This window comes from Anser brachyrhynchus (assembly GCF_964034855.1).
Source record: "Anser brachyrhynchus genome assembly, chromosome: 1".
In the NCBI taxonomy this organism is placed as follows: Eukaryota; Metazoa; Chordata; class Aves; order Anseriformes; family Anatidae; genus Anser; species Anser brachyrhynchus.
The window spans coordinates 108,169,205-108,188,113 of NC_137694.1; the positions used below are offsets into that span (position 1 = coordinate 108,169,205).

The following is an 18,909-nucleotide window of genomic DNA, read 5'->3' on the forward strand; positions in this document are numbered from 1 at the left end:
TGATAATTTATTCTAAAGATATTGTTTATGTATGAGTTTATCAATTAGGTATCAGATCCATCATTGTTTACCCACTTGTTGGAAAATTTTTTTTTGATTGTTCTCTTAAAAAAAAAAAATTGGCAGTGTTCTCTGAAAGTTTGCATATCTGTTCTGCAGCTTAAAAGTTACCTTATGAAAATGTCTCATAACTTACACCATGTCTCTTAAAATTCAAGCTTAAATAAAGTGTCAATTCCAAGATAAATCTTTAATGAGCACTATTGTTTCTATCTTCATAGAATCATAGAATATCCCGACTTGGAAGGGACCCATAAGGATCATCTAGTCCAACTCTTGGCACACCACAGGTCTGCCCAAAAGTTTAGAGCATGTGACTAAGTGCATAGTCCAATCGCTTTTTAAATTCAGACAGGCTTGGTGCAGTGACTACTTCACTGGGGAGCCTGTTCCAGTGTGCGACCACCCTCTTGGTGAAGAACCTCTTCCTGCTGTCTAGCCGAAACTTCTCCCGCCTCTACTTAACACCATTCCCACGGGTCCTATCACTGGTGTTTACAGTGAATAGGTCACCTGCCTCTCCACTCCCCTTCGCGAGGAAGTTGTAGACCGTGGTGAGGTCTCCCCTCAGCCTCCTCTTCTCCAGGCTGAACAGGCCCAGTGTTCTCAGCCGCTCCTCAAATGTCTTACCCTCTAGGCCCTTAACCATCTTCATCACCCTCCTCTGAACACTCTCCAACAGTTTAATGTTCTTTTTGTACTGTGGTGCCCAGAACTGCACACAGTACTTGAGGTGAGGCCGCACCAGCGCAGAGTAGAGTGGGACAATCACCTCCCTCGACCGACTACAGATGCTGTGCTTGATGCATCCCAGGATACGGTTGGCCTTCCTGGCTGCCAGGGCACACTGCTGGCTCGTATTCAACTTGCTGTCAACCACAACCCCCAGATCCCTCTCTGTGGGGCTGTTCCCCAGCGTCTCATTGCCCAGTCTGTACGTATAGCCAGGATTGCCCCGTCCCAGGTGCAGGACCCGGCACTTGCTTTTGTTAAACTTCATGGGGTTGGTGATCTCCCAGATCTCTCTGCAAGACCTTTCCACCCCCATCCGAGTCCACAACTCCTCCAAGTTTGGTGTCATCGGCAAATTTGCTCAGAACACCTTCTAGTCCTACATCCAAATCATTTATAAAAACATTGAAGAGGACTGGCCCTAAAATGGAGCCTTGAGGGACCCCACTAGTGGCCATCCGCCAGCCAGATGTGGCCCCATTCACCACAACCCTTTGAGCCCTGCCCGTCAGCCAATTGCTCACCCATCATATGATGGTTTTGTTTAGCTGTATGCTGGACATTTCGTCCAGTAGGATCCTATGGGAAACCGTGTCAAAAGCCTTGCTGAAGTCCAAAAAGATCACATCAGCTGGTTTCCCTTGATTGACTAGATGGGTGATCTTATCATAAAAGGAAATCAAATTTGTTAGGCAGGACCTACCCCTCATGAACCCATGTTGGCTGGGACCAATGACTGCATTGTCCCCCAGGTGCGCCTCAATAACTTCAAGAATCATCCTCTCCATAATTTTACCAGGCACTGATGTGAGACTGACAGGCCTGTAATTGCTAGGGTCTTCTTTCTTACCCTTCTTGAAAACTGGGACAACATTTGCCAGCTTCCAGTCTACTGGGATCTCTCCAGATTCCCAAGATCGTTGAAAAAATAATTGAGAGAGGTCCCGCGATGACGTCAGCCAGCTCTTTAAGCACCCTGGGATGGATCCCATCTGGACCCATGGACTTGTATGGATCCGGGTGGAGCAGCAAATCCTGCACACGTTCAGGGTTGGTTGGGAGTTTGTCATTCCCACCGTCATGGTCCTCCAGCTCAGGGTACCCAGGGTCCCGAAGCCCATCACCAGCATTGAAGACAGAGGTGAAGAAGTCATTAAACGTCTCTGCTTTGCCTATGTCATTGTCTGTGAGGAGACCTTCCCCGTCAAGTATCGGACCTATGTTTTCTTTGGTTCTCCTTTTTCTGTTCACATATCTAAAAAAACCTTTTTTATTGTCTCCCACAGACATGGCCAGCTTCAACTCTAGTTGGGCTTTGGCCACACAAATTTTCTCCCTACAAACACGAACAGCATCCCTATATTCCTTCATCATCGCCTGACCCTCCTTCCAGCAGCTGTACACTTTCTTTTTCCGCCTAAGCTCCAGTAGAAGATCCCTGGTCAGCCAGGCCGGCCTTCTGCCCCGCCTGCCTGCCTTCTGATATTTTGGAATCGCCTGATCTTGTGCTTTTAGGAGGCAGTGCTTAAAGATGGACCAGCACTGATGGACACCAATGCCTTCAAAAGCAGCTTCCCAGGGGACCTTGCTGACTAGTTCCCTGAGCAGCCTGAAGTCTGCTTTCCCCATATCCAGAGCTGAAGTTTCGGTGGCTGTTTTCTTTCTGTCACCATAAATTCTAAACTCAACCACTTCATGGTCACTATGACCGAGACGGCCGCCAATTGCCATGTCTCCCACAAGACCCTCCCTGTTCTCCAGCAACAGATCTAGGAGGGCACCTTTCCTAGTTGGCTCCCTTACCACCTGCACCAAGAAGCATCTAGGCACTTTACTAACCTCCTGGACTTGCTCGTGTCAGCCGTGTGGTGATCCCAGTTGATGTCTGGCGAGTTGAAATCTCCCATAAGGACAAGGGGAGTTGGTCTTGAGGAATCTCTTAGTTCTGCAAAGAATAATTCATCGGCATTGTCGTCCTGGCCAGGTGGTCTGTAATAGGCTCCCACAACGACAACCCCTTTATTTGTTCATCCCTTAATCCTTACCCAGAGGCTCTCAACTTTGCCATCGCCAACTTGAAGTTCCACACAGTCCAGCCCATGCTTCACATACATCGCCACCCCCCCACCTCGCCTACTCTTCCTGTCTCTCTTGAAGAGCCTGTAACCATCTATTGCAGCACACCAGCCACAGGATTCATCCCACCAGGTTTCGCTTATGCCAACGATGTCGTAGCTGTGGGACTGGGCCAAGACTTCTAGCTCATCCATTTTATTCCTCATACTGTGTGCGTTTGTGTAGAAGCACTTCAAATGCACCTCTCTACACACAACACCTTGTGTAGCCTACCGAAGGGCCTCACGAGCACACAGTTCCTCTGATTCTAGCACACCATCCTTTAGCTCATCACCGGCGTGCCTGGTTTTATCCCCTTCCCCCTTCGACTCTAGTTTAAAGCCCTATCTATCAGCCCTGCCAACTCCTGAGCCAAAATCCTTACCCCTCTCTGAGAGAGGCGTATCCCATCTGGTGCCAGCAGGCCTGGCATCACGTAGACCTTCCCATGATCAAAAAACCTGAAATTCTGCTGGTTGCACCAGTCCCGAAGCCACGTGTTAATGTGATGAGTCTGTTTGTCAGCATTGACCCCCCCCCCCCCATCAGAAGGACAGAGGCAAACACAACCTGTGCCCCTGATCCTTTAAGTAGTTGCCCCAAAGCCCTAAAGTCCTTTTTGATTGCTCTCGGACTTCGCGTTGCTACCTCATCATTACCAGCCTGAAAGACCAGTAGCAGGTAGTAGTCAGTGGGCCGTACCAGGCGCTTGACTTTCTTAGCTAAGTATCTCACTCGAGCCCCGGGGAGACAACAGACTTCCCTGTGGGTTGGGTCCGGTCGGCATATTGGGCCCTCTGTCCCTTTCAAAAGGGAGTCCCCGATGACAATAACCTTTCTGTCTTTCTCAACAGACGATGTAGCAATGCAGGGGGTAGGTTGCCTTGCCTTAGGCACCCTCTCCAACTGGGATGGGCTTTCGTCTACTTCATTGTTCTGACTATGGTGTTCTAGAGCCTCGTACCTGTTACATAAGGGTAGATGGGAAGGTGAGGTGGGCAGGGACAGGGCTCACCTACCACCCCAAAGAGGAACCTGCTCCATTCACCCCTTGGCCTAGGTCTCTTCCTACTGCCTGGTGGGATGAGGGAACTTTTGTCTTCTGCGTAACAGGAGGCACATGTGCTGCGGCAGGCTCATGAGTCTATCTCAGAGAGGGTAGAGTACACCTCCACCAGTCAATTTCCCTCTCTGACTCCCTGATGCTCCTGAGCCTGCTTATCTCCTCCCGAAGCTCTGCTACCTGTTTGAGCAGCTCTTCAACCTGGTCACACCTCCCACAGGCATACCCCTCGCTGCTGCTGTCAGATATGGACAGAAGACTCGGGCACACCCTGCAGCCCAAGACCTGGATGTCTGCGTGTTTCCCTGAGCCCTCCGTCTGAGTAGCCACATCGGTGACTGCGGCTGGAGAGGCCGCAAGAGATGCGGAGGCCATGGTTTTCTGCCTGGTCGATACAGTGGCCAGGTTTCTCACAAGCAGGCTACCAGTACCGAAGGGAAAGACCGCTACAAGAGATCGGTGAGGGGCCCTCCCTGCTCGCGCTGCCTGCGCTAACTGCCACACCACGCCCTGTTTGCGTGCTTCTGGTCGCTAGTGCTCCCTAGGGGCTGCTTTTGAATGGCCGGGGAGGGGGCACTGCTGGCTCCGCCTACGCCTCATCAGCCTCCCTCGTGAGGGCTGTCGGGTCCTGGCGGCTGCCACGGCTGCTTCGAGTGGCCTCGATGCCGGGAAAAAAAAAAGCCCTGCCTGTGTCGATCCCCCAGTCTGCTACAGAACACGACTGCCCCGGAGCCAGTCACCTCGGCAAGTACTTCCACCATGTCTCTTAAAATTCAAGCTTAAATAAAGTGTCAATTCCAAGATAAATCTTTAATGAGTGCTATTGTTTCTCTCTTCTAACCATCTTGGGCACTCATCCTCAGCAGCTAATCTCTGCAGTCTATAATCACATGGGAAAATAAGTACTCTTAGGTACACTTAAATAATGCTCCTTCTTTGTACTCATAGTTACAGATAGAATATTTTTCTCTAAAGGTATTGGGTGTGTGTGGGTGGGAATTGCTAACTGACATTAGTCTCTGAAGTTGGAATAAACAGTATAATCCATTTAGCGTGAACACAGTCCTATCTTTCCTATCACAGACCTCCACTTTTGAATAAGCTAAAATTCATTATTATTGAGACAGTAATGTTTGATTTTGAAAACCATTTCAAGGAAACTTTAGAAAACCAAAGGAAATCAAACCCTTTTTAGCAGCAGTGTTTCTTTTTAATTTAGCAGAATTGTTTAAAGAAAGGCATTTATCTCATTTGTGCTTGGCTTAGAGAAAAACAAGTTCTTTGAAGCTAGATATTCATTCAACATTTGAGATTGAGCAAGAGTATGTTATGAACTTAATTTTGCTTTAACATTGCAAAGAAACTTTAGAAATGTAGCTTGCAAGGGGTAATTGTTCTATATTTAGACAAAAATAGAATGAGCAGAGTTAGGAAATACTATTGTTGGCAATTTTGTTGAAAAGACTAATTTTTGTTGAAAATAGCAACCTCAGCAAAGTTGGATTTAAGGTAATTTATGATCATGCAGTCTTGTGGGGAACATAAAGGCTTCATTTTCGTATATTTCAATAGAGACGATAAGAGAAAAATAGAACTATATAGTAGTAGTTGAAAATAATGGTTTTGATTTATACTGGGGTTTGTGCCAAATTCTATTATCATAGACCTACTGGCAGAGGGAGTTCGTGTGGTCAGCAAGCTTGTGCTTCTTGTGCCAGCTGTGGCTGCTGAAAAGGAAGTATCAGTAGTTGAAACACCACAGGACAGAGATGTATTTATCACAGGCAAATTTTACTAGCAGATATTATCTATACTTTACCATTAAGGAACTCTGCAAACAACTCTCTCCTCCAAGGCTGCATATCTTCTAGCGTGGTAGATAGTGCATAGTTCATAGATGGGGACTCCAGCAGAAGAGCTGTTATGTGGACAAGCAGGCATTATTCACTGTGCTACTTTCTCATCTTTATGGTCGGACTGCAGGAACTTCTGTAAATGTTTTGCTACAGCAAAGACTGAAAATCAACAGTATTTTATAAAAGAGTCAGGATCAAACTAATAGGACTTCCTGTTTTGGATCAATTTATTGTTATTAATAGTGGACCATCGATAAATTTGAAATTCAACTTTGAGGAACCAGTTTACTTCTTAGGAGGATTTTTGCCATTCAGTATAAGAAGTTAGTAGAATAATACATTTCAAACTGTTGCTTTAGACTTAGCATTATCTCATACTTAATCTGTAGCAAAGATTTGCAGCCAAAATATAAACTTCTATCTTGTTGAGACAGAATCAATAATATTTTCAAATACTTTATTCAGGTTTATGCAAATGTACTAGTGGTCTTTTTCTCATTTGTAATAATAATAATAAAAAATTCTCTTAAATGTCCTACTGAATGATACCTGCTCATATATAAAACTTGGGGAAAAAAAATATATCCAAGGAGATAAACAGAAATCAGAACTTTATTCTAGAAGAAAGTAAATAAGTCATCCCATTCACCCCTCCCCTCCCCCTCCATCCCCCTAAAAAAGGGGCTACAATGCTAAATTATCATACTCTTCTGAAACAAAGAATGTAGCTAGAAGTGCATCTCCTACAGGCAAAATAATAATTGTCTCAACAGTCAAAATCTGGAATTGATAGAAGACACAAATTTGATTTTGGAATCAAATCATCTTTTGTCTTATTTTTGAAAATTACAGGATGCATGTTCTTCCTTTAAAGAAAATGTAGGTAATGTACATCTGTTTTAATGATGTGTTTTTACTCTCTGAATCCAAGAAGGGCTCAATATCTTGCAAAACATATTTCATATGTTTAGCATGAATCACCTTAAAGACAATGAAGTAAACCTTCTAGTATTTTAAATGATTATTCCTCACTGATTCACCCTATTTTATTAGGACAACAGCTTAGAAGATGTGTATTTCACTAAAACATTTTTTTTTCCAGTTACTTTATTGTTTTCTATGAAATGTAGCCTTTTGGCTCAGTGATGAAGATTCTGAAAGTACATCAGTACTTTTTTTTTTTCTTTAAATGGATTCTGTGCTACTTGAACTGACTTGGAGGCTTGAATTTATAAAATAAGAATGGAAACCCCACAGTGCAAATAGAACTTCCTTTTTCAAATGTGTGCTTTCAAAATCTTCAAGCCAAATGCATCCCTGGTGTAAATCAATTTCTGTAGCATTACACCAGGGAAGAATTCAGATTTCTTCTCTGTACCAGTGACCCACAGGTAATATCAATCTATCTGCCATGCTACTTTCAATTTTATTCCCCTTGCGTTAACAGAATTAGTTACAATTTATGGTAGAAAGTAGTAAGACATCTTTTTTCAATAGCTTCAGGAGTGAATGTAGTGAGTGAATTGTAGCTTTTATTTATTATTTTTTCTCAAGGTAGATGGAGCAGGTGAATAGGAATTAATGAAGCAGCTGTGAAATTGCAAGGGTCATTGGTGTATAGAAAGCTGTAAATTAGCTGGTTCTTATGGGAAATTACCTTCAACCTTTAAGGTGTTGCCACTTATAAATTCTTGTTTAACTTCTGGGAAATAGCAATGTGGAAGTCCAGAAAAGAAAATGTTGAAATCCTTTTGTTTGTAGATTTTCCAGCAAAACAGGTCTGAAAGAGCTTGCAATATAATCATAAAGATTCAATGAAAGATATATAACCCTAAATTTCCTTTTGCATTTAGAAAAGTTGGCTGAAATAAACATACTAAAATCCATTTTTTTGGGGGAAAAAAAAAAAAGTTAAATCTATAGTCCTTGGAGATCAGCTTTCTATCTGAAGTATATAACTCAACTAAATCATAATACTTTTTGCAGGACTCCTTTCAAGACACTTTCTTTAAATAAGTACCTACAAAGATGGGCACCACGTTGATAATGCAAAGTTACCATTCAATACCAAAGCCTTTCTCTTCCTATAGTTTCTGTTGAGGAAGTTTTCAGCATGAATTAAGAGATCTTAATCATGGTGCTATGTACTACTGAATTTTATCAACTTTGTTGTATTCCCATCCTTGAAATATTTAGGTTCTTTTAGGATAATATTCTAATCCTCCACTGTGTTGATGCTCCTGACTCTGTGCCTTCAACAGGTTTCATTAACAAGCTGCTTCCTTCTTCCTTTGTCAATAAAATCAATTATGTTCTCTAGCATGATCTTCAGTTAACAGGTTTATCAAACATGGGTCCCTGGTTCTATCCCATTTTATCCTACTTTCTGATAATCTCTATGCCTAATTTATTAGACTTCTAAGGCATATTTATTTAGAATATTATCTAAAGCCACAAGCGTAATCATGGCATTTCAGGCTAGGCTGCAATAGATAGTATCTTATCTGTAGTCACCAGTGCTCCTAAATGGGTATTTCTTTGATTGCTGTGCTGTTACTTTAATAATTCTGAAAGAACAGTGAATAGTGAAGCTGTAAAAATAGTTTGTAATCATGGCAGATACAGTATTCTTTAAACAGAGTGAGTGACACTCCATCAGCTCAAAAAAGAGGATCCAGATATTGAATGTGTCATTTGATGTCCACATTTCTGCATAGAGCAGGGTCCATATATCAGTATCCTGAGGGATTAGGCTAAGAAAAATAGACTTAGTCTCATATTTTGTCAAAGACATGGAACATACATAATGCAATTCTAACTAGCTTACAGATGAATATACATACACACAAGTTCATAGTCCTTTTTAAATGAATCAAATACAGCTTTATATTTTTCTTTTGGAATTCTCTGGTTAATGGATGTTTCACTCAGTTTCTCTTGTCGCTTCCATTCTTATATGTTCTGTTCAAAATGACAAATATCAGTCATGCTATATATCACGTAATGGCATGCTTTGTCTTGCTCTTCAAGGTTATGTTAAGCTACATCTGAATCATTTACTGAGACTTTTCACTGTGACATAGTAAGTATAGTAAAAGCAAATAACATGGCCTTCTGTGAATGTTAACTAAGATAATTATGATCTCTGTGTGTTAAACTTAGTGAGAACTCATCCTTCTTGCATATGGTTAGATGCGTAATCTAAGAAAGTGTATGAGGTCCCTCACTGAGCCTTTCTTCTGGACCAGGCCTGTATTGTGATTTATTCCAGCCAGCTAATTAGATAGCTATATTAGTGGAATAGATCAGATGAATATGATTTTGAATATCTTAGTTTTACATTCCCAGCACACTAGAAAGATATATATGTTTTTTTTTTTCCTTCATGGAGTCAGGGCTTTGTGTTGGACATTTAATCAACCATTATATAACTTCACCTATCACTTGCTTTGTCTTGATGTTCCTGTTTTCGCAAGTCAGCATTTTGCTCAACAATTCAAATATGGGTCACAAGACGTACAAGTTATTTCAGTATACTCATTAGAGCAATGAAATGTCTAAAGACAAAAACATAGGTTGCTAGTATAACTTCAGGCATGGCCCTGAGCACGTGACAACAAATGTATTGCTCCAGGAATTGCTTTCATGTGGTGTTCCTCACTCATTGTCCCTATTCCCTTTGCTGTTCTTTTCATGATTTATTCATTCCATGTCGAAAGAGTAAATTACTGATGGGGATAATACAATAAATCTTTCAAAATTGCTATTATGTAGAGTCAAGAGACTATTTTCCACTTGCAATGGAGAGAGAGTAAATCAATGATTAGGTTGAGTAAGTTCTGAGCACCCAGATCCAAGGGTCGAAGAAGGGCAGGTGAACTTAGAAGGATTTCTTTCTTCCTTTTGCTGGCATATACTGAAAATTACAAACTTTAATTTACAGTTTAGAGGGTGAGTGTGTTTGTACAAAGGTAGCCACTCAGGCATCCTACCTCTCTGTGATTTGACACACAATTTCTGTAAGTCTGGGACACTTGCATCTAATATAGATAAATTATGAATTGGATAATTCATCAGAAGCTGCTCATCTGGTATGCACCAGTGTCAGGTGTTTTTTCTTATGTAGCAAGACACCTCTTCAGAAAGAAACTGGTAGACTGTTAATGATTTATTTTTGGCCAGATTTGAAATAGCTCTTTTTTCCATGTTACCATCAACACCTTGGTATATCAACCAAACCCGTGAACTGAGATTTTGTCAAAATGAAGAAAAATCACAAGGAGTCTTTTTGTAAATTTTAAAATGAACTCTGCAAACTAAAAATTTTGTTTCACAGTGGTATCTTTTTCTGTTTTTTTATTACAGTCATTTCTACATCAAACTTGGTTCTGGTGTTCTAAATTCTTTATAATTCACTAGTTGATATGTAGCTGGAGGGCAATTAGACTTTTCCATGGTTGTTACTCCACTATGTCATTTCCAACTATAGCAAGCCCATGCCAAATTCTTTGGTAGCATATATTTTTTTTTATGCTTTCTCAATTTAAATCCATTACTAATTGTATAATGTGAAAGGTGACTCAAAATTCAGATCAGTGAAGGTTGGTAATTGTTATGTGAGTTTTCTAGATGCAGTTTTAAAAAAGCATGAGGAAAACCAAGTGAAAGTGAAAAGATTTGTTATAGGCAGACCTTTAAATAACATCTAACAGTAAATGTTTATATGGATAAACTAGATATTTGTGTTGTGCTAGGAGATTTGAAGATACTGTTCATGTGCCTGTCACTGGCATTTATTCTGACACTTTAATAAAGTCAACATGAACTGGATGAGTGGTAGTACATGAAGATACTTTAGAACATAGAGTAATGAGCATCTACAGTGACTAAGAAATTTCTTTTCATGTTTTGAGCTACCTCACTGCCTGCTTTTGTGGGAGGGTGGTTTGCCTAAGAATCAAAGATGTCTTTTTTTTTTTGATTATCCTAAAAAAGTCTACACAAAGTTAAAAAGTAGCAATTCTGAGATGATGTATTAATGTTAAGGGAAATTATGGTTTTCAACTAGTGTATTGGACAGATTATCCACTTTATTGTCAGAATCCAGATTCAGAGATTCCGAACACTGAGATTCAATGCGTAAAGCAATTGCCATATTCCCTAAGGACTCTGTCTTGCACCTAGAAGAATTTACATCTCATGAATCTCTGCAATACGTTTTTGATACGTAACCTAACAAATAGGAAGAACTTAAGGACCCTACTCTAGCTTCTCAAGTAGCATTGAGTACAGAAAGTAACAGGTGTTGCCCATTTTCTCTTTGCTTCCTGGGCTTCCTTTTAAGAACTTAAGTGTACTACCTGGATTTAGGCAGGTTAAATGACCTTAACAAGCTGTTTGAAGTAAAACATTCAAGTCTTCAAAGAACAAATACATTTTTTCTTTTGAGGGGACTTTCAAAATGACTGAATATGCACCTGATCTCACAGGTTTGTATACATGGTATCTGTAGCATGTTTTCATTATCTGATAGAAAAGGAATGACAAAATTCTTCCACTTTATTGTGTTTCATTGTATTCTTGATTCATCTGTTACTCAATTTCTTTAAGGACAGTAGTCTCATGATGCAGAATTCTTTTTCAATTATCTAGGTTTTCAGTGTGATTAGAAATTGCTTCTTCTCAGGACAAAGAAATGCATATACAGTCAGTTAAAAGGCTTAAATACTGGATTTTTTTCCATGTTTTTTGATGAGAAATTTATATTTTGTTTTGAGTTGTAGTTTCACCAAATACACTTTAATGCTGATCATATTACACTTGTAATAAAATGAAACTGCAAATATAATACCTATAGAAACTCCTGTAGGGATGTTTTGCTAAAAAGCTATTATTTACACTGAATCTGTTCTTTTGTTCAGCAAGGAAAAACTGCTAAATAAAATCTACTTAACTGTGCTGGTCTTGGATGTTAAAAATAACACTGGTTAATGTGGAGCGATTAATCCCTAAACTATGCTTATTGCTTCTGGATTGACTCATAATAGATACTTGATTATAAAAGTATAACATATTCTATTCTGTATTGCCTAGTTTAGTTAAGGCCAGTTTCCAAGAAAGAGTTTGATTGGCACCATTTATTCTGGTTCTGTTAGCAAAACACAGAGAAATAGATATCATTAAGTGTCATTACAACAATCAGACTTTTCCATTGAAGAAAGTAGTTTTCGAGTTGCATCACTTTATCTGTAAACTTAATGACTTCTGAAGCTGTTTTGGGATCAGTGACTAACAGGGCAGAAAATGAAAATGCAGAGCAGGAACAATATAAACCTCATGTATTGCTTATCTTTGAGAGAGATGCATAGTACGTCAGTGACACCAAGAAGCTCAGCAGTTGTTAATTGCACATGTGCAAGGGATACATTGTGAGATGTTCTCAGTAAATACATATATATAATCACAAAAGCACAATCAGCAATCAAAATGCCAAGAGGTGTATTTGGCCTGTTTAACTGAACTGACATTCGTGCCTTACCTACAAGTTATTTTTTTCTCATTTCCTAGTAACTAAGTAGACATCTAAAATGTTCAATACTTCCCTGTTTCCTTATACTGCTCTGCAGTATATGTTGCTGTATGTAACTATATGCATAGCAATGTGACTTATTTCTTTTTTAGAACTTACTGAATGTACAGAATTTTATATAAATTCTAAATAATTCTAGCTTTAACTAGAAATGACTTTTCACATCAGGCAGACAACTTCAAATAACAAATGGCCTGGGATCAAGAGAATATTTAGAATGTGGCTACAGTAGTTCAGATCAAGAGTGGTCTTTTGAGCTGAATATCCCTGTCATCCATTAACTGTGGCTTGGCACAGACAGCATAATGATTTTTGAGTAAGTGAAGTGAAGTAAGTGAAGAAGATTCCTTTCAAACGGAACTAAACAAATGTGTGCTCTAAAAAGTGCACCTGAATATCCTCCTGGACATTCAGATTACAGGCCAAGATGATGGTCCAAATCCTGCCAAGTTTTAAAGTATGTACCATGGGTGTTAATTCTTCAGATTCTATTGCTTCTTCTGCACACTTAATCCAATTGCAGTGTGTGGCCTAAATTGATAATTGTCTACTTGCTGATATTGAAATAGTCTTTTAAAACTGTATGAAAGGTAGATGATGTTCCATGATGTTACAGAAAAGCACACTTAGTTCACACCTTAAAACAGTGGGGGAAGAGAACATGGAATTGTTGTTCAGCAGTGCAGTTCTTTTCAAAACAAAAAGCCAAACTCTCTGTAAGCGCTTAGGGGATGAGATGAGTAACAGATGCATTGGATTTGTCAGGAGCAAATATAACAAATCAAGTTCCTTCTATGAGTGTGAACTGATATGAGAGTAAAGAGAAATATGATCTTTAAGGATTTTACCTCATGACAAATTCTGATGAGGAAAATGAATAGAGCTTCATTAAGGTATTAGGTGGCTTCCTAACTGCTTAGAAGACCAACTCCACAGATAACAAAAGATTCATAGATAACATTACCTTAAGTAAAGTAGAAAACTCAGGGTAGGGAGGATGAGATAGACCCCATCTAAAGGTGCCAATAAGTATCATCTGGTCATTTGAAATTAGTTTAAACTAATATTCTGAAGTAATATCACAGCTGAAATATATTAAAGTCATTACCCAGGATACAGAATTTAAAAAGTTAAATTTCACTCCAATTTCTTGAAATGCAATCTTTTTATTTTTTCCTTAGGAGCTTTAGTATACTGACTTACTAAGGTTAAATCAACATTCAGCATAATGTTTTATACTTATTGTCAGCTGCTTGTGAGCATTTTCAGTCTGTTCACCACAACTTGAAAAAAAAATTGATTATGTAAGCACTTATTCTTCTAGCTAATGACTATAGCAGTGGTATTAGGCTATGCACATAGAAGCATCCAGAGTCCAAATATTGAAATTATTTTAAATTAAATTTTACCAGTTACAGTAAGATTTTTTCCCTGTACCAAAAGTACTCCCTAGTGTACTTTATAGCACCTTAGCGTGAAGAGTAGTCTAGCACTACTTTGCTGAGCTGTTTGCTTGGCATCTCTGAGGCTAATTGTAATGAGTGGATATCATTACTATTGCTTTCCTAAAGCCTCTGAGATATACATAACTTGATATCATAGAATGGCTTCTGTTTGGAAGGGACCTTAAAGATGACCTGGTTCTCCTACCCACCCCGACATGGGCAGGAAAACTTCCCACTAGAAGTCCCATCCAGCCTGGCCTTGAACATTTCCAGGGACGGGGCATCCACAGCTTCCCTGAGCAACCTGTTCCAGTGCCTCACCATCCTCTAAGTGAAGAATTTGCTCCTAACATCTAATCTAAAACTACCTTTTTTTTTTTTTAGTTTAAAACAGTTTTCCTTGTCCTATTGTTATCTGCACATGTAAATTTCATATGTATCTTTTCCATAACTACACGTAGCAATCTCAGCATAGATTAAACTATTTTCCACCTACCAGCTGTGCAAATTAAACTTGAAAATCTGAAAACCACACCAGAGTTTTCCTTAAATGAGACGCTACCAAGATGATAAGATTCAGCAGGCTAACTTCTGGCCTCATTTATACCTGTACGTTTGCCTTCAAATGATCTACTCTGACATTTGTATGATCCTCTTGCTTAGATAGGATTTCATAGGAGCACCTAATTAGAAACTTTTTAACAGCCCTGTTGAGAATGCACAAGATGTGACAGAATCCAGAGTTCTGTCAGTAAAGCAAGCAGATAATATAATGAATAAATATATTTAAAGAGTGGTGGGTTTGAATAAGTCCTTGATTTTTACTCAGTCACTGTTCAGAATATATGGTCTCGCTAGGATGCTGTCAGAACATTGTTCAGGTTCTGAATCAAGTTCTACCTGTCTCACTGGAATAGATGTTCCCTTCAGCTGTGTGCATACCGTATTTTTATCATCTGTGATTCGTGTTTTAAGTAGGTGAATCTGAATGCCTGAGTAAAGCTGAGAGGCCACAAATAGCATGAGTCTTATCAAAATATATTGTAATCAACCCAGATAATTTGACAACTATTCACTTGCTGTTATGAATACCTTTTTGAACACCAAAGTCCAAATCTGTGTGTTTTAAATAATGTTGGAGTATAATGCTAGGTTTCAAAAGTCATAAGTAAGAAAAAAAAAAGTTAAATAATTGACTGCTGCCCTATTGAATCATTACTTTAAGATAATTTTCAGATTTTGGATTTGCATGTAAAAGTTATTACATGTGAACTGAATTTGAAAATCAGAATAAATAGCTTGGGCATATTTTAAGAATCATTGTAATGTGTAAAATGAATCATCTAACAACAAACTAAGAATTAAGGAATTAAATTTTACATCATTGTAGTTGTAATAATTTTTATCCTAAATTAACTTCTCAAATGCATATTTCATTATTATCCATGTTATTTCCTTTCTCAATACAAAATTTTCAGTAGTACTTGCAAAAAAATTTGAAATGCCAAAGCAGTAGCATATTGTTGAGAGAATCGTGTCCTGGCTCTTTCTCATCTGTGGTAGAACATTTTCACAAGAGTGGCTGGGTACTGGGTACTACCCTTTCTTTGCCAAAAATGAAGTGCTATCAAGCAGGTTGTCTTCCTCGGAATACAGACTAGAAAACAAAACAGATTTCTAAAAAGCTTCTTACTGTTTTATGGACACAAACTATTTATGAAAACGTGGCAATCTTAATGCATATCAAATTCTTGTGTCTGGATTATAACGAGAGTTGAATTTATACAGTGGACAAAGAAATTTTATGAAACCATATGTACATAAATACAAAATTCTACATCTCTGTCCTTTGAATCATCTCAATATATCCTCTGTCAGCTTCTGAATCACAATTTCAATATGAGTTGTCCCAGGATAAGATATTTATATTCTGCTGATGTTCATACGAATTGGGCTGAGGTTTTGCTATTAAAAAAAAAAAAAAAAAAAAAACAAAACTTGATACTCCAGGATAGCAAGATACAATCACTGTCACTTCACTCTTAGTTTTAACTTCCATGGCAAACAATAAAATGTGCAGCTGGTGATAACAGCAGTACAACACATCTTCAGCTTCTTTTTTGCCCCTTTTGTTCATTTTCAAGGGAAAAAAACTCACATTCAAGTTTGTACAAAAGCAGTTTTGTACTATTCATAATTTACAACTTTTGTTCTTGGGCTTTAACTATGATTAAGTTTCCTATGCCCTTTATTTTGTTCTCTGATTTCATGGACATTTTCTTAAATCAGCAGTTATACAGAAGAAACTTGCTAAAAGTTAACACTTAATGGAAACACTTGCATAACGCTGAGGTAGAAAATAATCCTTCATTTTTTTTTAAGAATCTGTTTTTATTTTTTTCCGTATGCTTGTATACATCATTGCAAAGTATAGTTTGGAATGATTGCATCTCCAAGCCACTGCTGAGTGCTATGCTTCAATGGTGTTCAGCTTAAAATAACTTTGCTCATGACTGTACTTAATTTTAGTCCTTTCTGTGTATGGCCTCTATTTCCCTTTTTGAATTAGATTTTGCTATTCACACGTACTGATATTGCTTAATACCATAACCTGTAAGAACTCCTAGTAATGGAATTATTTCAGAATAGACACCATTTCCTGTTTTAGGATATAAATTGAATTAAAAACTGCAGGTCATCTGAAGTTTGCTAAGCCCCAATCAGCCTGTAATTGAGACACACGTTTATGTGCTATAATGTATTGCTAATGATGTGGTTGTATAGATGTCTTTCCTTGCACTGTTCTGAAAGAGAAACTATGGAAATATTGAGTATACTCTTACAAAATAGGGATTTGTAAGAGAAAAGTGTTATTACACTTGACTTCAAATGACTTTCTCTGCATTTGAGACAAATTATTTTCTCTCACTTGGCAATTCCCCAGTCACAAAAATGGGGAAAGATTGGATGTATAAGTAACCTATTTTGAAGACATATTCTTGTAAAATAATAATCAATTTTTCATATTTAAATGTAGGAATTCATTACTTTATCTCTTAATTTAATCTGAAATATTACTTAATTTTGAATTCCAAAACTTGTTATTTTTATACCAATAATTTCAATAAAACATCTCAAGGTATTTTGGAATGTGGTGTAGTAATAGGACTTTTAAGTACCAAATTAACATAACTACTCTGTATTATAGAAAATAATATGCAAGTAACTATTTGACAGAATATTGAGTTTTTGAATGTGAGATACTGATATTTCCTCTTCATTAACAGAAATAATAAGAAAACATTAAACAAATATTTGTAATTTTTATGTTTACTTGTAATTCAGGAAAACGTACCTGCAATTTTATGAAAACTTGGCTGTTCTCCATTTTTATAGCACAAAATATGCAACTAAACATGGCTTTATTCTTATGATTTGTATGCTGACCTAGTTATTTCATACCCAAATTCTGAGCATATGCTTGTCTTCTTTATAAAACACAATGAAATCATAAATAAAGAGGATCAGCTAACGTGATCAACAGAATCAAAGATGGAATAAATTTAAATGTGAAGTTTTGGAACGGATTACCTGAAATTAAAGAAAAATCTAAATATGATTTGGGCTATTTTATGTGTGTATGGTGGGGGAAGTAATAAGTTCTTACTTGCCTCATAGGTCTGCAAAGTATCTGGAAGCTTCTGGGCATACTATGTGTGCACAGATTTTCTAAACGTGTTCATCAAAATCATATGTAAGAATTGTTTTCTCAGATTTATGGCAACTACCTTGCCAAGAAAATGCAGGATTTCTCATTACAGTCTTATTGTCACAACCTATAGCGTCCTCCATTTCCAAAACAGCTTTGGTTCCAGGAAGTTTATTTTGGCTTTCTGTTGCAGAGATCTTTAATAGTTTGACATTATGCTGCATTTGTAAGTCTCTAAAGTTACTATGTTGCTTATTGCCAATGCCTTTATCTTTTTAATCTTCCTTCTGTTGAGTGAAATTAAAAAAGAAAGAACAGGCAGTTAAAGACGTTTTCAGCTTTTGGCAATATGCATCTATATTGTTCAGGAGGTGACACCCCTACTGCTTGCAGAGAAGTATTTTATCATCTCTGTGTTTATCCAGTTCTGTGGAATACCAACTACATGACTTTTAGGAGAACAACAACAAAAAAAACCTGAAACTGTTCCAATAGCATGGTAAAGAATACTCACTCCAGCTCTTGACACTGCCAAGGCAGTCCCTAAATTCCTAAATACATTTTTTTTTGTACAGACATTTAAACAGCCTTTTCCCATAAGATACATGTTCAAATTTTCTGACTTGACCATTCAATTGTATGTCATGTGTCATGTCAATAAAGCAAAGTGACTGGAGCAAAGTGATGTGACTTATTAACTGCTAGAGATTTCAGCAGTAGACATCAAAACCCAATTCTCACTGGCTTCTTAAAGTAATTGCTTTTTATTCTTGATGTTTTCCAACCTGTTTTTATAAAGGCAGATTGTTTTCAAATGGTCTTGGCACAGGATACGGGTGGCTCTGATTTGTTTTTGTTTTGAAACGCTCAGCACAACTCTGTGTGAAAACATTATTTAAATGTTTAAATCTACAACTTTATTTTATTTTGGCATAAAGTACAGTAGATGTTTTAATAGTTTTTTATGGTGGAAAAGAAATTAGAACATAAATGTTCCCATGTTAATAAGGAAGAAAAGCCTCTCATCTCAAATGGATTTTTTTTATTTTTGACTAGGAGCACTATTAGAAGAAACAGAAGCAAACAGCAGAAAGAATGAATCTCAGCCATTGCATCTAATTTACCTTGTACTAAACTAATTTTAAAAAATCCAGAGGAACAAATTGCTTTAAAATTATTCATTTAGAAAAATGGTGGTCTTATTATAACCTATATATATTAACATGTTTTAATATAGTGTATAAAATGAAGTAGTTTGGCTTTTTGGTTAATACTTTGAGATAGGACTTAAGAGTCTCAATTTATCAAATTTCCCTTATTATAGCTGCAATCTGTTTTTT

At 37.9% G+C, this 18,909-nt stretch overlaps 1 protein-coding gene and 1 long non-coding RNA gene across 4 annotated transcripts in view; both read left to right on the forward strand.

Moving 5' to 3' along the window:
• Positions 1-18,909, forward strand: part of LOC308188541 (uncharacterized protein) — a 259,739-nt gene that overhangs the window by 59,926 nt on the left and 180,904 nt on the right. The gene's annotated exons all lie outside the window — the stretch shown is intronic.
• LOC308199808 overlaps positions 1-18,909 on the forward strand; it is a 36,058-nt gene that overhangs the window by 632 nt on the left and 16,517 nt on the right. The gene's annotated exons all lie outside the window — the stretch shown is intronic.